Genomic DNA, 18,722 nt, shown 5'->3' on the forward strand with positions numbered 1-18,722 from the left:
AAAACAAAACAAAAAAAAAGTTTTGATTAATAGAGCTTACATGATTATTATTAGTATTACTATTGTTTTTGTTTATTGCCACATTTGGTTGTTGTTGTGGTATTTACTTCTTGGTATAGTCTAAGTCTGCTTCATTTTTTCAATTTTGAAAATTTGCTGAAATTAGTAATTTTTGTATCAGCCAAGAGATGGTCTTATTATTATATATTGTATGAAAAAAAAACACACAAAAAAAAAACACAAAAGCCTGTTTGTGGATTATAGATCATATGACGGAACTGATATTTTCGGAATATTTCATGTCTGTATTAGACATTTTCTTTGCAAATCTATTGTCTGATTGAAATGTAAATCACACTTGAGATGTGATGGTATACGCATCCGTCATTGTATACAGTCTGGCACCGTCACTGGATGGACTTATAGTACAGATGCTCATTTAGAAGAACCTGTTGTTAATCGGATATATTTAAATGTTTAAATTATAAAAGGGACAGCAGTGTAATGTTTCAAAGAATGAGAAAAGTAATCTCCTTTAGAGACGTACTGTACGTAGGCTACAGCATATCTAAACATGTCCCCTCGATGGATAATACTGTTATGTATTCTATTTATTTCCTCGGAAATATCACATTGTGAAAGGTTCCTCTTTTGCTTACTGTACGGTAATGCAGAACAGGAGTATAATAGGTCTTATCGTTATTATGATAGATGATTTATGTGCTATTATGAAATGGCCAAACTGCTGTGGGTGTTGACTGACTGACTGACTGACTGACTGACTGACTGACTGACTGACTCACTGACTGACTGACTGACTGCCTCACTGACTCACTGACTGACTGACTCACTGACTGACTGACTGACTGACTCACTGACTGACTGACTCACTGACTGACTGACTGACTGACTGACTGACTGACTGACTGACTCACTGACTGACTGACTGACTGACTGACTGACTGACTGACTGACTGACTCACTCACTCACTGACTGACTGACTGACTGACTGACTGACTGACTGACTGACTGACTGACTGACTCACTCACTCACTGACTCACTGACTGACTGACTGACTGACTGACTGACTGACTGACTGACTGACTGAATGAATGAATTATACATTATCGTGTCCTTTTCTGGTGACTGCATTGCACTGACTTCACCGATAGCTTGGCTCAGCAAAAGCTTGCTGCTTCTGCATCGAGGAGGTGGAATTTAGGAGATTTCAGCACCTGAAAATGCATGCTACAATAAATAAACAAATAAAGTATTACATGTTCATATGTACTGCGTGTTGTCTTATGCTTTTTTTTTGGTAATTCAGAGATTCGTAAATGTGACTTATACCTGTGGCTGCGTAATCCTCTTTGTTCTGGATTGTACAGAAAGGGCTCCATTTTCGTCACCGCTAAACCCCTTATCCCTACACTTCTTTGCCTTCTTTTTACTATTTTGAAAAACATTTTTGAATAGTTCAACTAGCCAATCTACATTGACACGTTGTGAGCTTGTAGACTGGCCATTTTAACTATTCAAAAATGTTTTGCAAAATATTAGGGATAAGGGGTTTAGCAGTGACGAAAATGGAGCCAGGCCTAGTCTTCACCAGAGAACGTCAGCGTTGCTCTATTAGTGACACGACTTGATAATTAATTAAATATAAAAATGTGGATCCATTACATCATAATTTAGGCCTTTGGAGTAAAAATGTCGAAGACTCACCTGTTCACAAAGGCATGTCCATGTCCTTTTAACCCATTTTGGGGCGGGAAGCCGGGAACCCCTTTTGGTGTTTTAAGCATTATGTTATGCTTTAGCTGTTGAAAAATAGCAGATCTACAAGCTCATAGCGCGGCACTGAGTGCCGTGCTATGAACTGAAATCTTTGAATATATATTGTTACAGAGCAAGTTTTTAACTCAAATCTTTGCTACTGGGAGAGGGTCCCTGGAACAACACATTTTCAGATGGGGGTCGGCGGCCAATGTCATTATATTTATTGGGGGTCCTTGACATGAATATGTTTGAGAACCAAAACATGGGTCTTTCAGAAAACTGTCAGGATTTAGAAAGCATTTTTTAAATGTCGACGACAGCGGCGCTAGCCGCCCCTATATGCACATGCTTTGTGTGTGTGTGTGTGTCTGTCCGTATGAGCACGGAATGTGCTCAGCTGATTGGCTGAATAATAATTATAATTCATTATATTATATTATTATATTATATTATATTCATTTATAATTAAATAGGCCTATATATTTAAGGTTAACGCTCATATTGTATAGTGGGTCTCTCAGCAAGTAGGCCTGGCTGCAGACAGTCTGCAGAGATACAGTCACTCTACAGTAAATTGACCCTATGGGAGCCAACCCAGGGCAAAACCAGGAGGGGAAAGAAGCGTACCACCTATGTAGACGTGCTGCGGCGCGACAGCTTGGCTGACAACACTGAAGAGCTCAAGAACCTGATGTTGGATAGGAAATTGTGGAGGGCAGCGATCCAGCAATCCCGAGTTGGTGTTGGCTAGACCTCACTCTCGCAGCAACTAACTAACTAACTAACAGTCACTCTTGCATCGACCTCCTCTGTACAGAAGTAGAGGTAGGCCTGCAGTCTGCAGAGATACACTCTAGGCACTTCAGTACAAAGTCCCCTCCTATAGCTGTCTAACATGAGCTGACAAGTATTTTTGAGTGCAGGTGCAACCACTCCTATAGACAGCTATGTGTGTGGCTGTGTCCCTGCATGGGTCTGTCCCCGTGTCCGAGCACGAAAATAGCGTTATAGCGTTTGTTCACCACCAAGTCTCACTGTTGCACAGCCTAACACACAGACACAGACACACACACAGGCCAGGGAGGAGGGCTTTTACAGTCCAGTCCAGTCCAGTCCAGTCCAGTCCAGTCCAGTCCAGTCCAGTACAGTCCAGTACAGTACAGTACAGTACAGTACAGTACAGTACAGTACAGTACAGTACAGTACAGCTGAGCACCACTCACTTCAGACGGGTCTGTTTTTTTAGATGTTTTATTTACATTATGCCTCGGGGCCTGGACTTCTTCAACAGACCAGGACCTGAAGGCCAGACAGGGGAGAAGTAACTACGGTAAGTATAGCCTAAGTAAGTAAGTCATCATCATCATTTTTCGACCGCGGTCGACATCATGGATTTCACAATGCCACGCCAGACTTTCCGGTCCTTCATTGCCATCCCCAGTTACTTCCTGCTTACTGATGCATGTGTCCCTATAGCGATGACATCAGGGAACGACAGTTTTCTACCTCTGGTCTGCTTTGAGGCAGGACTCCAGGGAAGATATTGATATAACCTCATTGTCAGCTCTGTAGCAGTGGCCGGCAAACTGTGTTCTTCTGGATCGGACTAGTGAAGAAAACACGGGGAAGGTTGCCGTATATTAGATCAGTCGATGGGTGGCTCTTCCAAGCCTCTCTCATTAGAAGGCGGGTGTAGAAGTGCCATCCAACCGTTCTGCCCCCAACATAAGCCCTTATTGGCCCCCCACATAAGCCCTTGTTGGCGACACAACACACATGCCCGTATGTGGACTGGGGAAATAAATGGAAAGGGCAATTTATTTTGTTTTGTAGTAATAGTACAACATAAACATTAAAAAGACTTTAGTTGTCACAGTTGTCATGTTGCACAAATGCCTAAAATAGCTCTTATTTGCGCAGCCCTCGTTGAAAACAATGGGTTTCTGCCTAAGGTTTCTGCCCCTCTATATCGTAACGTTGATTAATTGAAAATGGTGGGCCCTAATATTGTAAACAAGTGTAATGCTTTATGGTGTCGTTCACTCACACACAGTTAACAGTTTTTGTATTGAGCTGCACTTGAAATGTACTGTAATTCTGCAAACTGTTAATAAATCAATCAATCAATCAATCAATCAATCAATCAATCAATCAATCAACCAAACTCTTCTATTAGATGGCTCTGGTCACCTGCCCCCCCCCCCCCCCCCCCCCTCTCTCAGCATTGACAGACGCATGCGCAGTGCGGACGGGGCTGCTGGACGTAACGACGCCTGCCTGCCCTGCTGTACTGTGTGTGTGTTTACCATCCATTCCATGCTAGCTGTGCTGCTGCTGCTCTGTGACTGTCTGTCTGTGGATGCTGCTGCTGCTGCTGATGTTAGCAGACAACAACACCAGTACCATGTTGTTGGGCTTCCTACTCCCGTGTCTGGAAGAATAAAAAACACCACACAGAGCTTCAAAACACAAAGAAGGTAAGGTAAGCTCTTCTTCTTCTTCCACAATCTTCCGCAATTAATACAAATAAAGACCACGGAACGTACGGCGACTTTCTGTCCCCCATGCATGCACCGGCCTGCCCTCTTCCCGTTCCGCTGCGCAGATTAACAACAACAACAACAACAACAAAACAAGCTGCTTTTCTTCACCACACCACCTTCAGACCCTTTTAATTTGATCTGTCATGTTGTTAGCACGAGCTCAGCTAGCTAACGTTAGTGTTGTGTGCGGGGGGGGGGGGGGGGGGGGGGGGGGGGGGGGGTACGGTGTGTGTGTACGGTGTGTGTGTGTGTGTGTGTGTGTGTGTGTCGACTCGCTCGCGCCGATCTACAAGCTCACAGCGCGACGCCGTCGTACGACGCGACGTACTGTACGCTGCTTGCTATTTTTTTAGCCTGCTGTGCCTCTTGTGGTGTCAGTCAGTGTGTCACACTGTAACTAACTGTACGTTAGTGTACACTAACACTACAGTACTGTTAATGGTGTGTGTCATACTGTACTTTCTACTGTACACTACAGTACTGTTAATGGTGTGTGTCATACTGTACTTTCTACTGTACACTACAGTACTGTTAATGGTGTGTGTCATACTGTACTTTCTACTGTACACTACAGTACTGTTAATGTTGTGTGTCATACTGTACTTTCTACTGTACACTACAGTACTGCTAATGGTGTGTGTGTGTCATACTGTACTTTCTACTGTACACTACAGTACTGTTAATGGTGTGTGTCATACTGTACTTTCTACTGTACACTACAGTACTGCTAATGGTGTGTCATACTGTACTTTCTACTGTACACTACAGTACTGTTAATGGTGTGTGTCATACTGTACTTTCTACTGTACACTACAGTACTGTTAATGGTGTGTGTCATACTGTACTTTCTACTGTACACTACAGTACTGTTAATGGTGTGTGTCATAATGTAACTGTACGTTAGTGTACACTAACACTACAATACTGTTAATGGTGTTACAGCGTCATACTGTACGTTCGATGTACAGTACACTACAATACTGTTAATGGCAGAATAATGCTTTCTTTAATGGGCGAAAGTCGTTTTTACAACAGCCATGACGCTCTAATAAATAGTTTTAACGGTAGGTGCAGCACTGCAGTTTGCATGACTTAATTATGTAAATAAAGGACACCGTACTACTTGTCTTGTGTCAGCTTTCAAATGTATGGCTAGTGGCTTCATCTTTTTCGGGAGCTAGCTAGTTTATTTTGACTAGTAATAATTAAGTAACAGTAACGCAACGTCCAGGACGCTTTAGAGAGCAGGGCTCGGATGACATTAGGCGAGGTAAGGTATAGAATAGTATCGTATAGTGGAGGCCCGGGAGTTGTCGTCCAACACACAAATGGCGACTAATCTCGATAGTCGATTCCAAAACCTCTAGGCGGCGCACTTATAGTTGCAAACAGTCTATGGTTGCAACTTGCAGTGCTTCTCATGTCACTCAGAAAAGTGTCCTTGACTGGCAACAAGTAATGAATTTGTAAATAAGATGGGGTTGGGGGTGCAGTACTAGACAGTTTTTGGTTTAGACTAGTCATTGGTTAGACCAGTCATTAGTCCTACAACTACAACCTATCTCAAACCCTCACCCTAAACCTAACCTCCCACGGGGCAGCACACCTAAACCTAACCTTAACCCATGTCTAACCAATGGCTTGTCTAAACTAAGTATGCGCCCCGGGGTTGGTATCAGCAATTCATTCTTATTATAATTCATTATCCCAATTCCCATTATTATTAAAAATAAAATGCCTAAATGCATTGTGTCATACAGATTCCCTACTGATACGCATTACGCAAGAGGAATCATGATTACAAACAAGCCCTTCGTCAACCGTCCCCTGTGGCCAGCTTGTGGAGTTCTGTGTCAGGCATGCCCAAATATGGAGTGTTGTGAGGTCAGAACAGGTCAGCTCCATATATGGACGCTGGGCAGGGGCCCGGTCCAGAGCCCGGGCAGGGGCCTTTTTGGGGCGGTTCTGGACAACCGTGGGTCCGATCGACTCGACACCGGGCACTGCACCCCCTGCTGTGGTGTGGAACGTGCGTGTCGAATTTGAAGTCGGTGGGGCTAACGGTTCTCGAGTTACGTGGATTACAGACAGAGACTTGGTGCATTTTAGATAGATAAAGCATACAGCCTGAAAACCGGATCTTTGGTGCTGATCCCAATATTGGGGAGTAAAAGAATGCTGCTATCTTGACGTTCTTTATAACATATACTTACTTACTAGTACATAATTAACCAGGTAACCAATATATAACCATGGCTGGTGAAAGTGTAGAACTAAAGTGAAGACCAGTTCAAGAGACCACCATGTTGCATTAAGATTTCTCAATTTCTTCTAGTTTAGGTTTTAAGAGGAGCATTGAATTGTGCAGGGACACTAGAGAACCGGAAAATCACAATGGATGCCTGGCTGGCACATGCATATAATATTAATGGGTTCATACATGTACATTACATGCATGCATGTTATTTTCAAGTCTTGTGACTATCGAAAATAGTACACAATGCGACTTTACATGTAAGTGTATTCTAATCTGTATAAGCACAACAAAACACTTAAATGCATATTAATGCCAGCTGTAACTTGCTTTTTTTTACAGATACAGTATGTGGGTTTGAAATTTTGAATACCACTACCAACCACATCTATAAATTGCCAACTCATATTTAGTATTTACTAGTACCATTTGTATTTCACTTTCACTCCCTGTCAAGAGTTCCATTGACCAAAACACTCAGATTTAAGTAAATGTTCACCATAGAATGCACGCACGCACGCACGCACGAAGCACGGAATTGTCTTTATACAAATATTTGCTATAGTGATAATAAGTGGTACTTGGTGAGGAAGCGAAAGGTCAATGCAACGTATTTGCTAACATACAGTAGCTTGTATGGCAATGGGAGTGTGTTTTGTTGCACTGCTGTGAGCTGAAGTAACGACACCATGAAGTTGGACACAGTTGTGTAATCTAATAGAAACACTTTGTGGAATTGCTATATTTTATTTACACGTAATGACAGGTTAGGGCTTTGTTGTCGGCTACAGATACCTGTGATGAAGGTCGTTTAGACTGAAACGTTGTTGTCACCTTGAGTAAAACTGCTGCTCTATAAGTGAAGACAGTGTGCGGGACCCTTTTCTTCTCTTCTGCCTGACTATATGTGACCAGATTTGACTGAGAGCCTGTCATCGCGCATTTTTGAAGCTATGATTCCCTGCTTTCACATGACATGAAAAAACTAAAATTCAAAAAAATCCAATGGCAGTCCCTCAGTCAAATTTGGTCACATATACAACATCCCAAAATCTTCCCCAAATTGGAATTGCATGTTGAGGGGCCTCTATAGAGCACAGCTCCAAAACCGCTTTAACTTCTGCCCATAGGGGCCCGCCACAAATGCGAAGTACTGTACTACTCGTACTGTACTGTAGTTTAGTGTACTACACTTTACTGTTCTATGCATACTGACGGTACTGTATTGCACTGTACTGTAGTACTACTGTACCGTACTGTACTACTCGTACTGTAGGAGTTCTCGGGTTGAGTTCTGCAGGAGTTCTCCCCCCGGGTGGTCGCCAAATTGTTTTGGGGGGGTCCCAAAAAACATTTATTTTTTTGCAATTGAATGGCTGGAAAATGGAAATGAGAAGTTTACATAGTACACTTCTAATTGAATATACCTCAATGATTATATCTGGTTTCAGTATTTATTTATGATGTATTTTCACTATTATTAAGGTTATTGTAGCGGCCAATTTGTATTGGGGTGGGGAGGGGGCCGGGGCGGGGATCGCGAGACACGGCCAAAGCATTTCCGGGGGTCCCCACCCAGCCAAAAACGTTGAGAGAGAACCCCTGCTGTACTGTACTGTGCCATACATACAGTACAGTACTGTACTGTAATACTTGTACTGTGCTGTACTGTACTCTTGTGAGCGTGTGTGTGTGTGTGTGTGTGTGTGTGCGCGCACGTGCAGTGGTGATTATGCACTTCTACGGATCGTGCAAAAGTATTTGGCATTGTGCAATAATGGAGTTTCATGTACTGTCCGTCGTGCAAGTACATTAAGGCAATGTGAACAGCACGGTGCAACACTGACGTGTGATAATTTGAGATGTAAGGTGCAAAAACATAGCAATGGAAAGTAAGAGCACCGCGCCACTTTCTGCCACTTTTCTGTATACTGTATATATAGATACAGGCAGGCAGGCCTGTCGTTCTGTATAGTGCATTAAAACATTACAAGTGTGCTGCCTACACTTGTAATGTTTTAACCCATTTTGGGCGGGAACCCCTTTTGGTGTTGGCATTATGTTATGCTTTAGCTATTGAAAAATAGCAGATCTACAAGCTCATAGCCTACAAGCTCATAGCGCGCCACTCGGTGGCGCGCTATGAGCTTGTAGGTCTGCTATTTTTGAAAAATCGAAGAACCACTGACAGCTTTTTCAGAAAACTGTCAGGATATAGAATCTGATCTCAGGTCAAAATGGGTTTTAATGTACTACAGAACATTTTCACAATAGGTAGACTAGACATACAGTATAGACTTACTTCATTTTGTTACTCGGATGCATCGTGATGCATTATATTGTTAAAAGCCACAAGTGAATTGTAATCTTCTTGAGGACACTAGGAATAGAATCACACCTTTAGTTGTACACCACTGGTGCCGCTTAGTGCCCCGAACATTTATTTTATAATATTATCGCATTTTTAAGCTCATATGATCCAAACAAAAATGTTAACAGTATAGAAACCTGATAGAAAATGTTTATCCAAAACGCACGCACGTACGCACACACGTCGCACGCACCCATCCACGCACCCATGCACCCACCCACGCAGGCACGCACCCATGGACCCACACACCCACGCAACCACACACCCATGGAACCACACACCCACACACCCACGCAACCACACACCCATGGAACCACACACCCACACACCCACGCAACCACACACCCATGGAACCACACACCCACACACCCATGCACCCACACACCCATGGACCCACACACCCACGCAACCATGCACCCACACACCCATGGACCCACACACCCACGCAACCACGCACCCACACACCCATGGACCCACACACCCACACACCCACGCAACCATGCACCCACACACCCATGGACCCACACACCCACACACCCACGCACCCACGCACCCATGGACCCACACACCCACACACCCACGCACCCACACACCCATGGACCCACACACCCACACACCCACGCACCCACGCACCCATGGACCCACACACCCACACACCCACGCAACCATGCACCCACACACCCATGGACCCACACACCCACGCAACCACGCACCCACACACCCATGGACCCACACACCCACACACCCACGCAACCATGCACCCACACACCCATGGACCCACACACCCACACACCCACGCACCCACGCACCCATGGACCCACACACCCACACACCCACGCACCCACACACCCATGGACCCACACACCCACACACCCACGCACCCACGCACCCATGGACCCACACACCCACACACCCACGCAACCACGCACCCACACACCCATGGACCCACACACCCACACACCCACGCAACCACGCACCCACACACCCATGGACCCACACACCCACACACCCACGCAACCACGCACCCACACACCCATGGACCCACACACCCACGCAACCACGCACCCACACACCCATGGACCCACACACCCACGCAACCATGCACCCACACACCCATGGACCCACACACCCACACACCCACGCACCCACACACCCATGGACCCACACACCCACGCAACCATGCACCCACACACCCATGGACCCACACACCCACGCAACCATGCACCCACACACCCATGGACCCACACACCCACACACCCACGCACCCACACACCCATGGACCCACACACCCACGCAACCACGCACCCACACACCCATGGACCCACACACCCACACACCCACGCAACCACGCACCCACACACCCATGGACCCACACACCCACGCAACCATGCACCCACACACCCATGGACCCACACACCCACGCAACCATGCACCCACACACCCATGGACCCACACACCCACGCAACCATGCACCCACACACCCATGGACCCACACACCCACACACCCACGCACCCACACACCCACGCAACCATGCACCCACACACCCATGGACCCACACACCCACACACCCACACACCCACACACCCACGCAACCATGCACCCACACACCCATGGACCCACACACCCACACACCCACGCAACCACGCACCCACACACCCATGGACCCACACACCCACACACCCACACACCCACACACCCACGCACCCACACACCCATGGACCCACACACCCACACACCCACGCAACCACGCACCCACACACCCATGGACCCACACACCCACACACCCACGCACCCACACACCCACACACCCACACACCCATGGACCCACACACCCACACACCCACACACCCATGGACCCACACACCCATGGACCCACACACCCATGGACCCACACACCCACACACCCACGCAACCACGCACCCACACACCCATGGACCCACACACCCACACACCCACGCAACCACGCACCCACACACCCATGGACCCACACACCCACGCAACCATGCACCCACACACCCATGGACCCACACACCCATGGACCCACACACCCACGCAACCACGCACCCACACACCCATGGACCCACACACCCACGCAACCACGCACCCACACACCCATGGACCCACACACCCACGCAACCATGCACCCACACACCCATGGACCCACACACCCACACACCCACGCACCCACACACCCATGGACCCACACACCCACGCAACCATGCACCCACACACCCATGGACCCACACACCCACACACCCACGCACCCACACACCCATGGACCCACACACCCACACACCCACGCAACCACGCACCCACACACCCATGGACCCACACACCCACACACCCACACACCCACACACCCACGCACCCACACACCCATGGACCCACACACCCACACACCCACGCAACCACGCACCCACACACCCATGGACCCACACACCCACACACCCACGCACCCACACACCCACACACCCACACACCCATGGACCCACACACCCACACACCCACACACCCATGGACCCACACACCCATGGACCCACACACCCACACACCCACGCAACCACGCACCCACACACCCATGGACCCACACACCCACACACCCACGCAACCACGCACCCACACACCCATGGACCCACACACCCACACACCCACGCACCCATGCACCAGAAGAGATTCAGACTTGGCTATAAAAACCACTTGTTGTAAAAATCACCGTTCAGTGTTCACAGTGGCAGTGATTGGTGGGAGCCAGTAATCCGTTGAACAAGTTGTAGTCTACAGTTTGTTTATGATTTGCTATTTTGTTTCAGTTGCGCGAAGAATTGCCCCAGAGGTTCTCTTCCAGAACGGCAAAAGGAACAGTCCTGAGTCCTGCTCTGAATTCAGATGGTCACCAGGGAACCCACACAATGTCACAATGTGAATCAGAGACTGCCACTGTATGTGTGTGTGTGTGTGTGCATGCGTGCGTGCGTGCACGCCATATGTGCGTGACTCTTTCTTCCATTTGTACAATGCCGCAGCTCATGCGTTGCCTATTCAAACCTCCTCTGTCCCTCTCTCTCTCTCCTTCCACCCCTGTGCTTGCAAATTGCAATATCCAGTTATGACTCACCTCCTGTAAGTTTCAACTTTTTCTCCCTCTCTGTAGTCTCTAGTCCCAGGGTGCCCACACTTTTTGACTTGAGAGCTACTTTCAAAATGACCAGCTCGGCAAGATCTACCCACCAAATCAATTATTACACCATTGCTAAAAATAGTTTAAATATGTACCTGAGGGGGCTTCGGAATAGTAGAATTCGTGTTACATTCTGTACAGTATAAGACAAATGCACTTGGAATGGGAAATAGAGGAGGAGAAATGTTTTTTTTTTTTATCGTTTTTTTTCTTCAATATATTTAAATGAAATACTCTTTAGGGGCATGTCATGTGATCTACCTGCACAGCCTTTGTGATCTACTGGTAGATCGCGATCTACCTTTTGGGCACCCCTGCTTTAGTCTCTTTAGTCTTTCTCCCTTCCCCATGCTGTCTGTGCCTGACTGAAATCACTGATGTGGTGTGTGTGTGGTTGTTGTTGCAGAGGCTGAATGCTCTGTAGCGGTGTCTGGCTGTGTCCTCTCCCCTGTGAGGTGCATGCAGGGCCCAGCTGGCAGTAGGGTGACCAGATCCAAACTGTTCATTTGAGGGACAGAAGTATTGCTCGTATTGCAAAAGCAATACTGGAGTACCGGGTTAGCAACTTACTACTTGAGTTGCTATTAAATGCCTTGATGTCATATTCGACCATAGGCCTATTAGCTAAATTCAACTTTAAAATCATGCTTTATTTTTATTTGTATGCTATTTTAACAGGCTTAAAAACACATATTGCAGGAAGAGACAATGAGAGAGCTTGACAACAGAAGGCCAACTATTAGGGGACTAACTATTAGGGCATTTGAACACTGATGCAATTGCCTGCCAGTCACAATGTGGGACAGGGTCTCAATTTGTGGGACGCCTGAAAAGTCTTGGAAATGAGGGACTGTCCCACGCAAAGAGGGACATCTGGTCACCCTAGCTGGCAGTCAAGAGCAGCCAGTTCAACTGGAGAGGAGGGGGGAGGTGGGGGGGGGGGGGGATCCAGGTGTGCACAGTTTTATTTTACCCATGATGAATTTAGACTGTTGCTGTTTTTTTTTAACCTGGTGTATTATTGCTTTACACTAGTACACTTTCTCAGAGATTAGCATCATTTTAAACCAAAAAGGAACATGCCTTCGATAGGTTGTTCCATTTTGTAATAACAATGCAGTCGGTTACCAACACCTTGCAATTTGTTATTGGGCTGAGAGGCAAGTGGTGACTGTGATATCTCACGATAACGGCACTGTACACTGTATTACCAATAGAATTTACCATGATTATTCCTTAAAGGACCACTTCACCACTTTTCAACCTATCTTCATATATAATAGGTCCTCATTAATAATCATGATAAAATGGCACGATTTGTTCTACTCAGTCTGTGTCTCATAGGAGGGCTGTGGGCAGTTTAGAAACCGTCCTCCAGTGACATCATCATTAGGCTGACTTTTTTTTTTAACAAGATTTTTTTACAAAAATGTTTAGATTTTCATTATCGTGAGAACGATGGCTTCCATTTTCGCATTGCAACTTTTCAGGACTAGAAAGCCTGCAGTTTCTATTAGCTTGTATTCCCCATCGATGATGTCACTGGAGGACGGTTTCTGAACTGCCCACAGCCCTCCTATGAGACACATAGAAAACAGACAAAAATTGCGCCGTTTTTTCATGATTATTAGTGAGGACCTATTCATTTATATGAAGATAGGTTGAAAAGTGGTGAAGTGGTCCTTTAAGGAAACTGGGAGAAAAGTTCTAGTTTGTCAATTGCTCGTTTTTTTCCCCAGTTCCAGTATCGGCAGTGGCTCAGGGGTAAAGTGGCCGGTAGAACGGCCGGATGGGAAAACCCAGAGGTTCCCAGTTTGATGCCGGGCTCCCCCAGAATCAGTGTTGTTGAAGTGTCCTTGAGCAAGATGCTGAAGCCCTAATTGCTCCCGATGTGCAGGTTGGCATGGCACCAACCTGCACATGTATTATTATAAAAATATATTTAGAAATGAAATAAAATGCATCCAAGTGGATCGGTGCAGTCACAACCCGGAAATGCCATAGTAGAAGAAGTTAGTTACTCTGTCCGGTACATTGCTTTATTAAATGGCACAAAGTGCATTTTAGAGAGAAGCTGGGGACGTGAGACACTTCCCAGCTTCGAGAATAGACTTTTAACCGAGGTCTAGCAGGCTTTGTTTCGGTGAGTATAGTTGCGTCGTTTTGTTTATTTTCGGGGAACTCTAAAGCCACGCATGGCAGTGGGAAGATTGCTAGAGAGCAGTGGATGGGTGTCCGGCAGGGCAGTCAGTGAGACTCGCTGACGCACTGGACCAGGGCTAGCAAGCTGACACACTGGACCAGGGCTAGCAAGCTGACACACTGGACCAGGGCTAGCAAGCTGACGCACTGGACCAGGGCTAGCAAGCTGACGCACTGGACCAGGGCTAGCAAGCTCGCTAGTTTTGTGTACTGTAGCACTGTGAGTTTGATGTGCCCTTACAGTGTCTGTCCTCCACATTTTATTCCAACTAATCAATTACTAATCGATTATTCTAGTGATTTATTGAGTCTTATCGATTTCCTTTTCAGTTAATCAAAGTAAAAAGGAAGTCAAGTGCATTATTTTAGAATAATAAACAAATGAATATATCAACAAATCTATATGTAAAATAAATTCGAATTGATGTTTTTATGATCGGCTAAATCGATTAGTCTGATAAACGTTATACTTAGCTCACAACTTTTCACAGCACGACACATTGTGAGCTTGTAGGTCTGCTGTTTTTCCCTAGTACTGAAAATGTATTATTATAAAAATGTATTATTTCTTATAATGAACTATTCCACCCTTTGAAAGCCTTATGGTATTTATAAATAATAAATATTAGGGGGCAGTTTTATCAATAATGAACCTTTTTAGAATAATAAAGTAATACATAATCATCTCACATGCTGCTCAGAATGGTTTGGCTGCATTTTGTCTGACTATATCGTTATTTGCTTATGCCGTTTGCTTGTCCATAATTCTTTATGAAAAAAAGAAACGAAAATAATATATATATATATATATATATATATATATATATATATATATATATATATGGCTTGTGTGTCTCACTGAAGTTTGAGTTCCAGTGGTGAAGGTTGCCAAGGGCGAGGGGGGGAGGAGGAGGGGCTGGGGAGGAAGGCCGGGTGACAAGGCAGCCATTATAATCCTGTTTGAAGCCGGCAGCTAGTCAGAGAAATAGAGCAAGAGTGCGTGCGTGTGTGCGTGCGTGTGTGTGCATGAGAATGATACAGCAGCAACTTTTGTGTGTAAGCTGTGTGTGTGCGTGTCGTGTGTGTGTAAGCTGTGTATGAGCCAGCATGAAACAGCGGTTGCTTTTGTAAGTTGTGTGTGCGTGCTTATCTATGCGCCTTTATTTCAAGCATTTAATAGAGAGTGTGGCTACTTAACATTGGAAGTATCTGGTGAAATCCCTTTGACATCTCTCAGATATCTGACACACAGGTTTTAAAGGAAGGACCATATCAACAACAACATCATACATGTCTATTCACGTTGGGCTTTGAAATGCAGCACTTTGCTACAAACAATCATCCTTGTGTTGGTAGGTTAACATTAAGCCTACAGCTCAAATCAATCCTTGTGTTGGTAGGTTAGCATTAAGCCTGCAGCTCAAATCAATCCTTGTTGGTAGGTTAGCATTTAGCCTACAGCTCAAATCAATCCAGGTTAGCATTTAGCCTACAGCTCAAATCAATCCAGGTTAGCATTAAGCCTACAGCTCAAATCAATCAAGGTTAGCATTAAGCCTACAGCTCAAATCAATCCAGGTTAGCATTAAGCCTACAGCTCAAATCAATCCAGGTTAGCATTAAGCCTACAGCTCAAATCAAGCCAGGTTAGCATTAAGCCTACAGCTCAAATCAATCCAGGTTAGCATTAAGCCTACAGCTCAAATCAAGCCAGGTTAGCATTAAGCCTACAGCTGAAATCAATCCAGGTTAGCATTAAGCCTACAGCTCAAATCAATCAGGGTTAGCATTAAGCCTACAGCTCAAATCAATCCAGGTTAGCATTAAGCCTACAGCTCAAATCAATCAGGGTTAGCATTAAGCCTACAGCTCAAATCAATCCAGGTTAGCATTAAGCCTGCAGCTCAAATCAATCCTTGTCGGTAGGTTAGCATTAAGCCTACAGCTCAAATCAATCCTTGTCGGTAGGTTAGGATTAAGCCTACAGCTCAAATCAATCCAGGTTAGCATTAAGCCTACAGCTCAAATCAATCCAGGTTAGCATTAAGCCTACAGCTCAAATCAATCCAGGTTAGCATTAAGCCTACAGCTCAAATCAATCCAGGTTAGCATTAAGCCTACAGCTCAAATCAATCCAGGTTAGGATTAAGCCTACAGCTCAAATCAATCCAGGTTAGCATTAAGCCTACAGCTCAAATCAATCCAGGTTAGCATTAAGCCTACAGCTCAAATCAATCCTTGTCGGTAGGTTAGGATTAAGCCTACAGCTCAAATGATAGTCGTCCGCAGGGTTCATTCAGGGGTAAATCGAGCCCAAATCCTGAGTGGAGCACTTTGAATTTAGACCCGAGGCCGATTCTACAAATGCCTTCTAAATCGTGACAGGTTTCTGAAAAACCTATGTTTCTGTCAGTGGTGCTCATGTCAAGGACCCCCAGAATTATCTGTATTTGGCCGTGGACCCCCATCTGAAAATGTGCAGATGCCTCGCTATGAGCTTGTAGATCTGCTATTTTTCAACAGCTAAAGGGGTTCCCGCCCAGAATATTGAAACACTAGAATGGCTGAGAAGGGTCTTGTAGTGCCCAGAAATAGAAGAGTTAGGATATTGAGGGGGAAGAAACCGAGCGCTCGAGCGCTGTTCATGCAGCCTGGAGAGGGACAAGCTGGAGTTGAAAATACATTGTTTTCAACGAGGGCGGCGCAAATAAGAGCAATTTTAGGCATGTGTGCAACATGACAACTGTTTTTAAGTATTGTACAGGAACAACTAAAGTCTCTGTAATGTTTATGTTGTACGATTACTACAAAACAATCTAAAACAATGGGATTTAAGATCATTAAAGCTGGGCTGTTGCTGCCTGGGTCCAATGCATTCCTGCCTACTTCCGGTCCAGGACTTGTCCCCATTCTATGTAGGAGAGCCGCCATTGGACTGAAGGCCCATGAAGTGAACAGAGTTGCCGTAGCTCTGTCTTACTCTATGGCTCTGGCACTGCCCTACACATCTAATGATGACTTGGTCTAGTCAGGGAAACTGATAGGCTCTCATTTATTTACTAACCATAGCAAATCATTGCACTTTACAGGGTTTCTCTTGGCTATAGAGACATTTAGCCTTAACCCATTTAGTCCATGACATAAAAAAAAAAAGACGTTTTTCTGAAATACCTATGTTTCTATATCAGTGGTGCTCAATATTTCATGACAAGAACCCCAAAGAAATCTTTGTAATTGGCCGCCGACCCCCATCTGAAAACATGTTGTTCCAGGGACCACCCAGAAGCAAAGATTCGAGCTAAAAACGTTCACTCTGAAAGAATATATATTCAAAGATTTGCACCACATTTTCACGATTTTTCAAAAATAGCAGATCTACAAGCTCGTAGCGCGCCACTCGGTGGCACGCTATGAGCTTGTAGATCTGCTATCTTTCAATAGCTAAGGTATAACATAATGCTTAAAACACCAAAAGGGGTTCCCGCCCAGAATAGGTTCATGTGAAAAGTGCGACGGCCTTTCTAATTGGACAGGTATTGAGGATTTTAGAACAGGAGCACGCATTAGATGCATAGACAGACTAGAGCAAATAAGTAATAATAATATTGGAACCTTTCCAGTAGTCCTAAGCAAGGAAAACAATATAGATACATTATCAAACTCAATTCACCATTTGTCAGACTTCTGATTGGTCCTTGACTGACCAACCAGCAGGCTCTTTCTGCCTGGTTCCGCCCTGGTTCTGCCTTGTTTATGTTGAATTTGGTAAAACATCTTTTTTGGAAAAAACCTAAAAACAAACATGATATGCCCAGTCACCATGCTGCACCTGTGATGTTCCTTTTTACCCTACCCCCCTTAGACAGCACTTCTTAGACTTATATAGCATTTGAAACAGACTTATAGCATGTCATGTAGACAGCACAATAAGTGCATTGTATGTAGTCATAGCACTTCATAGTATATATGTACAGCATAGTATAGCATATATGTGTAGTTTATATGTATAGTGTCATTATATAGATATGTTCTATGTATAGTGTCATTATATAGATATGTTCTAGTCACGTTCTTAGCTTACGCATGTTTCGCGATAAATGCATTTTTACATATGTGATGTATTCTCATGCTTTTTGTTCTTGCTTATTGTAAGTCGCTCTGGATTAAGAGCGTCTGCTAAATGCCTAAATTGTAAATTGTAAATTGTATTACTGACACCAGGTTTCAAATAGGAATCGAACGCACAGAATATCAATACGAGGCACCTGAAAAACACCTTATTTCAATGGTAGTGGATGGAGAGAGAGGATTTTAGTCCAACCACGAAACGGCAACCAATGGGTGCGAAGAGGGGCGGGACTTGACAATGGGTGAATTGTCAAAAAAAAAGAA

The 18,722-nt window shown here is 45.1% G+C and overlaps 1 protein-coding gene across 2 annotated transcripts in view; it reads left to right on the top strand.

The window, feature by feature from the left end:
• The first annotated feature begins 4,094 nt into the window (after window positions 1-4,094).
• rabgap1 (RAB GTPase activating protein 1) overlaps window positions 4,095-18,722 on the top strand; it is a 155,918-nt gene continuing 141,290 nt past the window's right edge. Inside the window, exon 1 of one of the 2 annotated variants that reach the window (XM_079523705.1) lies at window positions 4,095-4,263. The gene's annotated coding sequence lies outside the window, so the exon portion shown is untranslated. The remainder of the gene's footprint in view (window positions 4,264-18,722) is intronic. The other variant, XM_079523704.1, reaches the window with a different exon arrangement.

The sequence above is a fragment of the Electrona antarctica genome (assembly GCF_951216825.1).
Source record: "Electrona antarctica genome assembly, chromosome: 16".
Classification (NCBI taxonomy): domain Eukaryota; kingdom Metazoa; phylum Chordata; class Actinopteri; order Myctophiformes; family Myctophidae; genus Electrona; species Electrona antarctica.